At 45.7% G+C, this 11,290-nt stretch overlaps 1 pseudogene across 1 annotated transcript; it reads right to left on the bottom strand.

Annotated features, from left to right (window-relative positions):
* Positions 1-9,023: 9,023 nt before the first annotated feature.
* On the bottom strand, positions 9,024-9,775 carry LOC308512467 (TCF3 fusion partner-like; annotated as a pseudogene). Its single transcript has one exon. The product of its transcript is annotated as a TCF3 fusion partner-like (transcript).
* Between the last annotated feature and the right edge of the window lie 1,515 nt (positions 9,776-11,290).

Here is an 11,290-nt window from a genome sequence, read left to right as displayed (position 1 = left end):
GGGCTGCCGCAGGTGGGGAAACTTGGCTTCCTCCGTCACTGGAGCAACCAAGCCTCATGTTCACTTCAGCTGCGTGGCTTCCGGCAGGCATCTTGATTGGGAGTTAATTTGCATATCTCGCTGATTAGCCAATGGGAAGGGTAGTGAAGTTATGGTTAATTCCCATGTTTATCTATTATTAGATAGTATATATATATATATATATATATATATATATATATATACATATATAGGTATGTATATATATATATGTATATATATATATATATATATATATATATATATATATACACACACACACACATACATCTATACACACACACACACACACACATACACACAGACACATACTACTGTTGGTCTTTACCTCCAGCACTTAACTCTGAGGTTTGACAGTGTGATCAGTGCTTCTTTGTGTCTAGATGTCTTGTTGTTCATCAGTTAATGTTGTTCATTATATTCCACAAATGAGTGAGAATGTGATATTTATCATTCTCTGAGTGGCTTAATTTGCTTAGTGTAATGCTCTCCAAGTCCATCCATGCTGTTTCAAATTATAAGAGTTCATTCTTTGTTATAGCAGTAGAGTATTCCATTGTATAGATGTTCCACAGCTCATTCATCCGTGCATCTGCTAATGGGCACTGAGACAGTTTCCAAATCTTAGCTATTGTAAATTGGGCTGGTATGAACATACAGTTGCATATATCTTTCCTGATTGGTCTATCTCATTTCTTGGGATATATATGCCTAGAAGAGAGAATACTGGGTCAAATGGGAGCTCCATTTTTAATTTTTTGAGAAAACTCTACACGGTTTTCCACAGTGCTTGCATCAGTCTGCATTCCCACCAGCAGTGCACATGGATTCTTTTTTGTGTGGCTGTTTTCTTGGATCCAGGGCCTTAGGTATTACAGACTTTTGATCCCCAATACGAATTAGGCATAATGCAGTTCGAATAAGAGCACACATAGTTCAAGATGACAAGGTTACTTGTTTTCCTTGAGCCTGAGTTCAGAGAGTACCTTTTGATATTTTTATTATTTTTTTAATATTATTATACCTGTCTTTGTTGTTTATTGTTACTGCATTAAGCATGCCTTTATTTTAAAGTCTATTTTGTCTGATGTGGGTATTGTTGCTTTTTCTCTGCATCCTCACCAGCACTTGTGGTTTGTTGATTTTTTTCTGACAGCTATTCTGACAGGTGTGGATTGGTAACTCATTGTCGTTTTGATTTGCATCTCTTGGACTGTTCGTGCCTTTGAGCATTTTTTTTGTATGTCTCTTGGCCTTTTGTAGGTCCCCTTTTGAAAAGTGTTAATTTAGGTCCTTTGGTTTGATTGGATTGTTTATCTTCCTATTGTTAATTTGTGTGAGTTCCCTGAAATCTTTGGATATTCAACACTTATCCGGATACCATTGGGAAATATGTTCTTCTATGCTGTGGGCTTTCTTATTGTTTTGTTCAGGATTTTGTTTGCTGTGCAAAAGATTTTTATTTTGATGTAGTCAATTTGTTTATTTTCCCCTTTGTGTGCATTGCCTTTGAAGCTGTATTGGTAAAGATATTGCGGAGACGTATCTGATATTTTGCTACATATGCAATCTTGTAAGATTTTTTATAGATTCTCATCTGATGTTTAAGTCCTTTATCCACTTTGAGTTTATTTTTGTGAATGGTGTAAGTAGGTGGTCTAGTTTCATTATTCTGCATGTATCTTTCTAATTTTCCTAACATTTATTGAAGAGAATATCTTGACTCCATTGTATGGTCTTGCCTCCTTTTTAAATTAATAATAGAGCATAATGACTTGGGTCCACTTCGGGGTACTCTGTTCTGTTTCAGTGGAGTATATGTCTTTTCTAGTGGCAGTAGCAGGCAGTTTTGAGAATGGTGGCTTTATATTATAGCTTAATATCTGGTATTGTGTGTCCGCCAACTTTTTTCTTCTTCCTCAGATTGCTCAGGCTATTTTTTACTCCATTTCAATTTTTGGAGGATTTTTTTCTGTGTCTGTGATATATTCTGTTGGTATATTAATGGAGATTACAATTAATCTATAGATTGCTTTCGGGAGTATGGACATGTTAATGATGTTAATTCTACCAACCCATCAACATGGTATATTAGTCCATTGGTTGATATCTTTATCTCCATTTCAATGGCCTGTAGTTTTCCAAGTGCAGTTCTTTTACTTTCTTTATGAGTCAATAAAAATGTACAGTTTTTAATTATAAACCTTGTTTTCTATCAAAATTACGTCACGCGTGAATTTTAGGACACCCTTTACTTAGGCGACTCCGGTGAAAGGGCCATTTGACCCACAAAGGGGTCGCAACCCACGGGTTGAGAACCGCTATTCTAAAATGTCAATTAAATCTAATGGATCCAGTGTGTCCTTTAGAGGCTCTGCATCCTTGTTATTTTTACATATGGAAGATCTATCCAGAGAAGTCAGAGGGGTGATAAATTCCCTTACTCTGACTGTCCTGTTGTCACACTCTCTGTAAAAGTCTTCTAGAATTTTTGTTAGTTTTGATTTTTTGTATGTTTGTTTGAGATATATATATATTGAGGTGCTCCTCTGTTGGGTGAATATATGTTTACTAGGGTTATATTGTCTTGTTGGTTGGTCCCTTTAGTATCATGCAGTGACCTTTCTGTCTCTTGTGATGGCCTTTATCTTAAAGTCTATTTGGTCTGATACCCATATTGTTACTTCAGCCTTGTTTATTTTTTTCATTTCCATTTGCATGGAAATGTTTCCCATTCCTTCACTCTCATCCTGTGTGTGTCTTTTGTTTTGAGATGGTGCTCCTGTAGAAAGCATATACTTGCATCATGTTTTTGTATCCATTTTGCTCCACTACACCTTTAGATTGGAGCATTGACCCACTTGCATTTAGGGTTATTATTCATAGGTATTTATTTATTTATTTCCATTTCGTTTCTGTGTGGCTAAGTTTCTGTCTCTGTTTCTCCTTCTCATTACAGCAATCTTTGTAGCATTTCTTGTAAAGCTTGCTTGGAGATGATGTACTCCTTCAGCCTTTTTCGGTCTAGGAAGCTCCGTATTTGACCGTCTATTTTGATTGAAAGAATTGCTGGATATAGTAATCTTGGCCTCAGATCCTTACTTTCCATTAACTTGAGTACTTCATGCCATCTTCTTCTGGCCTGTAGAGTTTCTGATGAGAGATCAGGAGTCAGCCTTATGGGAACTCCTTCATAGCTAACAGTTTTGTCTTGCTGCCTTGAAGATTCTCTCTTTGTCTTTAATTTTTGGCATTTTAATTATGATGTGTCTGGGCACGGGTTTGTTTGTGTACTTCTTCTTTGGGGTTCTCTTTGGCTCTTGATCTTGTGTGGGATTTTCCTTTATCAGGTTAGGTAAGTGTTCTGCCATTGTTTCTTCAAAGACCTCTATGCCTTTCTCTCCTCCTGCCTCTTTTGTCACTCTCGCTATTCTAATACTGTTAGGTAAGTGGTCCTCCTGTTTTTTTTTGTTTTTGTTTTTTTAAATCTTATTTTTTTCTGTCTTTTTTTTATTGGGTGATTTTTTTAACTTTGTTCTAATTCAGTGATTGATCCTCAGCTTTCCCTAATATCTGCCTATTCCTTCCAATGTGTTCTTTATTTGTGTTACGTCATTTTATATCTAGGACTGTTCTTTTCATAGTCACTATATCTTTTTTCATGCTCTTGAGCTCTTCTACCCTCATAACTCTGAAGTCAGATTCATTTAAATGTCTGCTCTGTGCTTCATCTATCTCTATATCTGAAGAATTCTCTAGTTCTGTTATTGGGGGTTGTTTCTTTGTTTCCTCTTTCTGGCTTTCTGTCTGGGTTTGTGGTGAGGAGCTAGGTGGATCCTATATGCCTCTCAGTCTCTAGTGCAGGACATTGTTAAAGTATGTTTCTGACTAATTCGGTCAGGCAAAGACTCAAAGAATCCAGAGATCTCCTCTGTCTATAGACTGATAGGATTCCAACTTCACTTGCCTCCAAGGCAATGGTCATCAGCTGTGACAAGAGTTTGTTTCAACAAGGTGGGGCAGTTGCCTCTGCCTGGAGGTTAATTGTTATTAATAATCTCTTAACTGCCCTCAGGGCACGGCGTTTACCAGTAGTGTGTGTTAATTGTGTCCCCTCCAGGAAAAGCAAATGTCTGCATGGGAGAGATTTTCTCTGCTGCATGAGGAAATGACTTCTCCCAGGAACTTGAAGTGTTTGTCTTCTGAGCTGGTAACCTTGACTCCCAGTTCTGGCTTTTTCCCTCACAGCTCCAGTCCACTTCACCCTCCCTTTGCCAGGGCACAAGGTATGTGGCTCCACAGGGAAGTTTGTGCGTTGGCCCTTTAAGAGGATGCCTGAATTTCCAGCTGTCTCTCCCTGGCAGACAGTGCCCTGCTGCTATTCACATCCACAGGTTATATGGGTACCCTCCTCAGTTCTGGTGCTCTCTGCTAGGAGGCCCAGCTTGGGGATTAGACCCAGAGTTCTCAGTGGCAGTCCTCCACAGCTGAGATATCTCTCCGAGACTTCAGTTGCTATCTGTGGGTGTCAGGCCCGCCCCCTTCCAGCCTCCTCTCCTCCTACCAGTGTCTACGTGGCCTCCACCTTCGGTCCTCGGGTGTCAGGGTTCTCTCCTGTGAGTTTTCCATTGATTATTCAGGAAGTTGTTCTGTATTTTAGTTGGAATATCAGTTTGTTCCTGGGAGCATGTCCCTGCAGCATACACTTATTCTGCCACCATTCTTTTAAAAATATTTTTATTTATCTCAGAGAGAAACGGAGAGCGAGTGAGAGTTAGAAACATCAGTGATGAGAGAGATTCATTGATCAGCTCCCTCCTGCATGCCCCAGACTGGTGATTTATTCCACTCCCAGGTAAGTGCCCTTGACCTGAATCAAATCTGGGCCCTTCGGTCTGAAGGCCAGTGATCTGTCCACTGTTCCAAATTGGCTAGGGTTCTGCCACCTTTTTCAATCTTCTTCAGAATCCCTCTGCATTGTAAAGTCCCTGCTAACATTCTTGTCCAATACACTCCTTTTCATGTGGTTTCAGGATGGAGTTGTGCATGAAGGCCCTAATGTCCTGTGAGTGCACATTCTGATCAATAGCACCATCAGGAAATGTGCATTGAGGCATGCTCAGTAGGCATATAGTAACATAAACCTGCCATGTCTCTTACTGTTTCTGTCTCTGTTTGGATCATGATGGATCCCAACTAAGGCTCTTGTTTCAAGTAGGGGTTGGCAGGATATACTCTTCATTTCAACACATGTTCTTCTGAGAAACTTTGGTAATGGTGCCCTACTCTAAAATGTATTAGGCCATTCAATTATAAGGCCAGATCTTTTTATAAGGACAAGGCATTTATTTTTATTGAATGATAATTCTAAGAAACACATCTAATCTAATAAAAGAGAAACATGGTAATTGGCGTAGGACGGCTACCCTTCCCATTGGCTAATCAGGGCAATATGCAAATTAACTGTCAGCCAAGATGGCGGCCGGCAGCCAGGCAGCTTGAAACTAACATGAGGCTTGCTTGCTTCAGTGACGGAGGACTCCAACGTTCCCCGCCGGTTGCTGCAGGCCTCTGAGCCTGCAGTTTCAAACATTGTAACAAATATAGACGCTAAACAAAACCTCAGCCAGCTGGGATCTCAGAGCTGGGGTTGATACAGAGTTTTGAGAACTAAAACAAACCAGATACCTGCTTTCAGGAGCGGAGGCCTAAGAGCTGGAGCCTCAGAGCTAAAGCTGGCCCAGAATTAAAAAAAGAAAAAGAAAAAAGGAGCAGTTGGGAGCTTCAGTCCCAGCCTGAAAACAGCCCTCAGCCCCTCACCCAGACTGGCCAGGCACCCCAGTGGGGACCCCCACCCTGAAGGGTGTTTGACCAGCTGCAAACATCCCCTCATCCAGGCTGGCCAGGCACCCCAGTGGAGACCCCCACCCCTGATCCAGAACACTCTTCAGGGCAAACCAGCCAGCCCCACCCATGAACCAGTTCTCTATTCTATATAGTAAAAGGATAATATGCCTCCCAGCACCAGGATCAGCAGAGCCGAGGGGCCTCCCTGCACCAGGATCAGCGTGACAGGGGGCAGCGCCCAAACCCCCTGATTGCCCTTCTCTGTGGGTGATAGAGGGCGGCGCCCCAACCCCCCACCATGGGCCCTGCTCTGTGTGTGATGGGGTAGAGTCATAACCTCCCCATCGGCCCTGCCCTGAGTGTGACAGTGGTGGCGCCCCAACTCCCCTGATCGGCCCTGCTCTGTGGGTGATAGAGAGTGGCGCCCCAATCCCCTGATCCGCCCTGCTCTGTGTGTGACAGGGGGTGTTGTGCCAACTCCCCTATCGGCCCTACTCTTTTAGTGACAGGGTGATGCTCCCCAACCCCCTAATGGGCCCTGCTCTGTGCGTGACAGGTGGGGGGTGGGGGGGCGAGCTCCCCAACCCCCTGATCGGCCCTGCTCTGTGCGTGACAGGGGGCAGTGCCCCAACCCTCTGATCGGCCCTGCTCTGTGCGTGACAAGGGTTGGTGCCACCACCTCCCCATCGACCCTGCCTTGAGTGTGACAGGGGACGGTGCCCCAACCCCCCAATTGGCCCTACTCTGAGCATGACTGAGGGTGGCATCGCAACCTCCCAATCCGCCCTGCTCTGTGCATGACAGGGGGTGGTGCCCCAAATCCCAGTGGGCCCTGCTCTGAGCCCAACCAGGGGCTGCACCAAGAGATTGGGCCTGCCCTCTGCCACCCGGGAGCAGGCCTAAGCCAGCAGGTCGTTATCTCCCAAGGGGTCCCAGACTGCGAGAGGGCACAGGCCAGGCTGAGGGACCCCCCCCCCCCCCGAGTGCACAAATTTTTGTGCACCGGGCCTCTAATAAATATATAAAGATATACTTTGTGCTTCCAACAATCATATACGTATTGAGGAAATGTGGAGACCAAATAACTACAACTGAATCAATAGGATGCAATTACTGTAGTTCCTCGCATTACATTGTTGACACGTTCCTGAAGTGGGATATAATGCAATATTCGCGTAAGTCAGAACCCACCTACATAAGCACGTATGTCACTCACATGGAGTACACATACACAGCAGTAATGGCGTGAAACAGTAAAAAAAAAAAAAAAAAATTAAAAGAAAGATAACAATTCCTGACCTTTACTTGTGGTAAATGAATAATAATAATAAAAAAACCATAAAGCATATATGTACATACGTAGAAATGATCAAACTTTTTAAAAAAATAAATAAATGGGGTATGGAGACGTATCCAGAACCTATGTACTTTGAGTCCAACATAACCCAAGGAATGTCTACATTATCTCAACAGGCTGAAAAGTGACCAATGTGGATTCAGATGGTCTGTTTTTAATGAAAACAAGGTTGGGAAGGCACACTTCAAAGAGTTAGGCATTGCAAGTTCCAAATCAGAGCGTGCACATCGTTGTGAAGAAATAAGGTAAAAGTGACTTATTCATATTAGTAAAGAGATGTTTTAAAATCTAACACTGAGACCCTCACTATAATTTATGTTGGAAAATTGAAAGTATTGATAGCATCAGTGTAGTTAAGAAGAATATGCCTCTGCACTTGAATATAGACAAGCAGCCTGCCCATTTCAATTTTGGATGAGCTAGTGAGCAAAGAAAATTAGTGAAAGGCTCATTTAGGGACATTAGTGGAAAGAATTAGCACTGAAACATAGTACTGTTTGTGGGAGATGTAATATTTCTCATATTTTGAAGGAGATTAGTACCCTTCATATAAGCCATTAAATAATACTGCTAAAGAGCAGTAAAATCTATATGGCCATCATTACCAAAATTCAGGTTATACCTTTAAATTATTCAGCATTAGAAGAGAACCATGCTAAATCGGTGATAAATAATAAAATGACTAGAGGCCCGGTGAACGAAATTTAAGCACTGGTGGCGTCCCACAGCCTGGCCTGCGCCCTCACGCAATCTGGGACACCTTGGGAGATGTGGGACTGCCAGGTTAGGTCTGACACCTCCTGAGGGATGTAGCAGTGCACGAAACTGCAGGCAGCCGGGCAGGAGCCCAAGCTGGAGCCAGGTGCTGTGTTCCCGCTCATCCAGGCCCCACTCCACCTGCCACCACTGGTTCGTAGCCTTGTCACATAGGCAGCAGAGGCTCTTGCTGTCACAGCTGCACTTTCCAGCCTTTAGCCCGGCTTCTGGCTGAGTGATGCTCTCGCTGTGGGAGAGCCTTGACCACCTGGGGGAAGCTCCTGTGTTGAGCGTCTGCGTCCTGGTGGTCGGTGTGCATCGTACCAACCACTCATAATGTCGCTTATGCTTTTATATATATATATATATATATATACTAGAGGCCCGGTGCACAAAAATCTGTGCACTCGGGTGGGTCCCTCAGCCCGCCCTGTGCCCTCTCGCAATCTGGGGCCCCTTGAGGGCCCCTTACCCTGGCTGCTGGCACCAGTTTTCCTCCGGCGCCTGGAACCCAGGCCTTCCCTCTTCGCCAGGAGGGGCGCGCACAGTGGGCTAGGGACTTAGCTCTTTTAAAAATACTTCTGAATGTTTGGTAAATAACCCTGTAGGAATCTCCTTTCTGAAACATGTTGGTTGTTAAGGGCTGATTTGGGTAATCAACAAAATGTATGTTAGAATCCTAATCTCCAGAACCTCAGAATGTACCTGTGTATAGAGAGAAGATCTTTAAAGAGGGGATTAGATTAAATTGAGGCAGTTCTAGTGGGACCCTTAGCCCATCTCACTGAAGTCCTTATAAGAAGAGGAATGTTGGGGCCCTGCCTCAGTAGGTCCGGGGGTTCCCAAAGGTGTGGATGGAGTCGGCGACGAAGGAATGACACAGAGGCAGCATTCAGGTGATCATCATATCCAGGTTCTCTTTTTATTGTCCTGTTACATCTATATTTATACTATTTGATCCTAAAAGCATGCCTCTATAAGCTTTTTTTTGCCAAGGAGAGCATGGGGTCTGTTTATTGGGGGGTCAGTCAAAGGGGAAGCTGGCTAGGGTGGGGTAGGGCAGCTACTTGTCTGGCCCCCAGAAACCCAACTTGTGTCCAAAGCCTCGACCGCTTTGAAGCCAAAGTCTTCCTCCACCTTTATCTGTATGGGGGCCAGCTCCAGAGACAGCGGGACTCACGCCTGGCCCCCTTCCGGTGGCACTCGCCGCCTCTTCCAACCCCTGGGCCCCTCGCCAGGGGCCAGGCTGCTGGCTTCTGCAGGCGCTGGCGTCCTCCTGGGCGGGGACAGCCCCTCTTTCTCTGGAGGCTGGTTCTCAGCGTTGCCTGGGGTGGGGGCATCTGTGCCCTGGCTGCCCTCATCCTCCAGTAAGATGGTGAACTGGCTGGCCCAGTAGTTGTCACCGTAGGAGTCCAGCACCTTCATGAGGAACCTCCTCTCCTGCTGGAGTCTCCATGTTATCCTCTATATCTGATGGAGCCTGTCCAGGACCCACTCCTTCGCCTGCTCAATCTCCCTGCAGCGCCTGGTACTTCCTGCGATTAAGTTCCCTTTGGCGCCGCTGTTGCCAGCCTCAGGCTGCCTCCTCCTCTTCCTCTAGCTCCTGGAGGCTGGAGCTGCCCAGACCCCCAGACAGGAACTCCACTTCGGTCTCAAGCTCGCTCTCCAGGATGTGACCACCTTCAGCGGAGGCAGCGCCAGCTCCCAGCCAGGAGGTGCTGAGAACTCCTCAAAGCCCACGGCTGCCATGGACCCCTCTCTCTGCCCCAGCTCCATTTCTTCCTGGCTCCAGGCGCAGAACTTCCAACCTTGCAAGCCTCTAGTTTAAAGTGGCTTGCAAAACTACAGCCCATTGGATTTCACAGCCAGGCACCCAGGCCCGGCTGCTAAGCCTCCTGTGAGTTGTAGTTCTCTATTTCCAGCTTGCCTCCCTGCCCCACCCCCACCCCAGTCCCAACTGAAAGGCCCTGCTGGCTGGACTAACCCTGTGGCCAGGCATCTGAGTCACCTCGGGTCTTTATTCCTGCCCCGACACCACGCCATCTGGCCATGGAGACTCTCCTCTTGGGAGGCCCCTGGGTCTCCTTCTGGGTCTCCTTCTCGGGCCTGGCTGCATCGCCCCCGAACCGGATGGCGTGCCCCAGCTGCTACACAGCCCCGGGTCCTGGGTCTCCTCAGCCTGGGCACCGGATCGTGTGCCCCAGCTGCAACGCAGCTCTGGGTCCTGGGTCTCCTCAGCCTGGGCACCGGATTTCTGACCCAGCAGCGATGCAGCCCCAGCACCTGGGTCGCCTTCTGGGTCTCTTGCTGGGGCCTGGCTGCTTCGCCCCTGGGGTCCAAATGGTGTCCCCAGGCAGCTATGCAGCCTGGCCTCTGGCCCCGCCTCTGGGTGTTCTCCCATCACTGGTGATCAGTGATCTGAGAAGCCACGCTGGGCAGGGAAGAGGCAGACATCTGCCTCTTCCCTGCCCCACCCAGCTTCTCCGATTACTGGCCCAGGGCCAGCAAAGGTGGCCAGGTCCTCCTATCACAGAAGCCAGCAAAGGCAGCCTGGCTTCTCTGAGCAAAAGCAGCTTGGTTCTCTGGCTCTTGGCTGCCACTGGGTTTCCAATTGCAGTCAGGGCAGGCGGCTTCTTCCCTCCTTCCCCTTTCGCCTCCTAGCATTGCACCTATGTATGCAAATTAACTGCCATCTTTGTTGGCAGTTAACCTCCAACTTGGCTGGCAGTTAATTTGCATATCGCCCTGATTAGCCAATGGGAAGGGTAGCGGTCGTACGCCAATTACCATATTTCTCTTTTATTAGATAGGATAGATATGTGCGACCAATTTGGCATGTCTTGCCCAATAGAATATTACCATTCACGGATGATATCTTGCCACTATTAGAATACCAGTGGCCAGGTGCATGGATTCATGCATGTTGAAAGGAAATTAATTAGAAGAAATACCATAATACTGCTATTTGCCCTTTCTCTATAATAGCAGTGTCAATCAAATGCAGATTGACAATGACAAATTGAAACACACTCATGCAATTGGCGCCAGTAAGAGCTTCATATGTATCACACATGCACGAGTCAACTTAGCCATATAAATATATATATATATATATATATATATATATATATATGGAATAAACTTGCTTAATTAGACCTGCAATCAGATTTAGCTAAACTTTTTTCAAGCCATTGAATCACCTTAACTTCTCCTCCAGGTAATTGTCAGCAACACAGCAGTAAATATCAACACAAAGCACATTATTATTGTAGTTCATGTGGGGAGAACAAC

Source organism: Myotis nattereri (assembly GCF_964212035.1).
Source record: "Myotis nattereri genome assembly, chromosome: Y".
NCBI lineage: Eukaryota > Metazoa > Chordata > Mammalia > Chiroptera > Vespertilionidae > Myotis > Myotis nattereri.
This window is presented reverse-complemented; position numbering and strand designations above follow the sequence as displayed.